Source organism: Alligator sinensis, unplaced genomic scaffold, assembly GCF_000455745.1.
Source record: "Alligator sinensis unplaced genomic scaffold, ASM45574v1 scaffold866_2, whole genome shotgun sequence".
Classification (NCBI taxonomy): Eukaryota; Metazoa; Chordata; order Crocodylia; family Alligatoridae; genus Alligator; species Alligator sinensis.
In genome coordinates, this window is record NW_005841900.1 from 3,028,148 (window position 1) to 3,030,980 (window position 2,833).

Genomic DNA, 2,833 nt, shown 5'->3' on the forward strand with positions numbered 1-2,833 from the left:
TAGGGTGCAGCATGGTGATGTGCAGAAGTCAGAAACTGGATGTTTGGCTAATTCTCTTGGCTCAAGGTAGTTTAAGTAAAACATTAACATTTAACTAACAATGTTAGTTTCACATTGTCTATTTTTATTTAAAGCTTTTCTTCAGGAAATGAAAAGCTTTAATAACTTTTTCAGACAGTCTGCAATTGTGCATTACTTATACTTTTCTGAAGGTCTACTGATTTAAGGGCCTTATGAACTCTCTTTGACTATCTGCTGTATTGGAATGTTATGTCTAATAAAACTTAAGGCAAAATAGTAACGCCCAGTGACAGAAGTGCTGAATTAGGAGAGAAAAGGTATTTAAGCTAGCAGGTAGTATATGCGGATAATATCACACATAGTGCAAACACAGTATAATGAGGTACAGGAGATAATAGGACTGGTATGAAAAACAGGGATGAGAAAGATCCAACTTATAACATTTAAATCTGGATTCATATCCAAACCCAAACTGTCAGATATGGGGTTCTGAACTAATACTGAGCTGTAAAACCTAGATCATTTTTAGATTTGGAATTTCTGTTCCAGGTATAGAAGTGTTATGGGGATGTACATACATGCATAGCCCCTGGCTGTAGTGGGAGTCACGCTCTCCAGCCAGGACAGTGTGATAGGGGCTTCCTCCTTTGTTCTCCCTGCATCCACAGAAACCAGTCAGTGAGGCAGCTGAGTCAAACAGGATGCCTCTTACCTAGGGTAACCATACCCTAAGTTACCTTAAGTAGCAGGTAACATCCCGGTTTGGCCAGGATAGTCCTGGATTTTATGACCTCTTCCTGCATCCCAACTGATTGGTGAAAAATGAAGCAAAAGTCCCAGTTTGTCGCTACTGTGCTCACATATGCCCAGGCTGGCTATTCCTGAGCACCAGCTGGAGGCTGAAGGGGCGGGCTGGGCTGAGCACCACTCCTCATGACTGGGGCAGGGATCAGCCAGGGTGGGACAAACCGGGAGTGGGAGGAGGCTGGGGACAGGGCTCGGGCACCTGTGCAGGGTGAATTAGAGTGGCTGTCTATCATCAGCAGCCTCATGCCCTACCACTGCATTTTCTGCTGAGGGCTAGGCTGCATGTGGCAGCCCTAGGCAGCTGCCAGCGGCAGGAGGGAGGTGCCAGGTGGCCATGCAGCATGGGCTGGTGGAGTCCAGGGGCACTACGCAGGGGCGACTCCCAGCCAGGTCCACCCACTGCATGCAGTGGATGGAGCCTGGCTGCAGCGCTCCATGCTATACAGGCAGTCCTCGGACTTACGACACAGTTGGTTCCTGAAAACTGCGTCTTAAGTCGAAACGTTGTAACTCAGAGCCAATTTTCTCATAAGAAACAATGTTATAAATGGGGGATTGGTTCCTGAACCAAGGCCCGATAACCTATTTTCACTAAAAATACTCCAGAATTTTGTATTCGATCAATTATAGATGAGTAATATAGCTACATTAATGTATTTATATTGTAAATAGCAATCATACTGATTTGGAAGGACTTCTTTGAGGTGACTTTGCTGGACTTTTTGAAAGGCTCTTGGTTGGACTTTTTGAAAGGTTCTTGGCCGGAGTCTTGTCAGGAGTCTTGGCTGCAGGTTTTTCTGGAGTCTCATCTGCTTTCTTAAAGAAAGCGTCCAAGGAAGTTTGGACAGATGTTCTCCAGGGAGATGAGCAACACAGCAAACTTGTTCGCTGGCATGGTGTTGCATCGGATTAAACATTGTTAGTTGAAACTGACAACATAAAGTTGAAACGGTGTTAATTTATAAACGTTGTAAGTGCAAAATGTTGTAACTTGAAACGTTGTAAGTTGAGGACTGCCTGTACTGTTCTGTCCTGCTCTGCCATCAGGGGTCCTGGGAGCTGTAGAGTTGAGGCTGTGTATGTGCATGTGTGTGCATCCATGTGGGGAAGGAAATGTGAAGGCATAGGTGGGGGGGGGTGAGTGAGTTGGGGATGTTTGTATGTGTGACAAGCCTTAGTGTATGGCAGCTTCTGCCCTCCCCAGGTGTTAGCATCCCCTGCCAGCCCTTTCCCAGGCTCAGTCACCTCCCATGCCAGCTCAGGCTCTGGCTATGGCTCCATCTCCTGTGCTGAGTAATGCCAGAGCTACCCTTGGAATAGCTGGTTGGGGGGCCCCTGAGTCTGTAGCACACCAGCCGCTCCCACCCCATGCAGCACATCCCAGGACAGCCCCAGCCTTGGATACCCCAGCATCCTGGAGGGTGCCACTGAGCCAAGTGGCCCTAGGCTACAGCAGCTGCCCATTCCTTGGGGCAGCTCTGCACAGCCCATGGTCAGGCTGGGTCCTGGGCGGGTCCCACATGATCAATCACATCACAGCTGAGTGTCAAGCTTTCTCCTCCCTGCCTCACCTCTCATGTCACCTCAGGCCAGCCCCAAAGCCATGGATGCAGCAGTGCCACATGCTCCTGTGGCTGGATGCTGCAAGCATAGCCCAGGACCAGAGTGGCCCATGGAGCTGCACCAGGCTCAGTCCCTCCAGAGGGCTCCCGTTACCCCCCACACCCCTAGCCCTGTTCTATTGCTCTCTGCCTACTGGTGCACCACTGAGATGCTTACCGCCGTGGGGTGAGTTCCCTGCCATCTGCTCTGTGCCATCCACAGGAGAGAGGCTAAGCCCTGGGCAGCTGCATTGTGCACTACTTTCTGGACACAGCCCAGGCACACAGACACACTCCCTGCAGTGCCAGCAACTCCTTCCTGCATACATGGTTTGCAAAGTGCTTTGGGATTTTGTAACAAGACCAGTGCCCCAGGGGCAGCCATTATGCCCCTGGTGGTAACC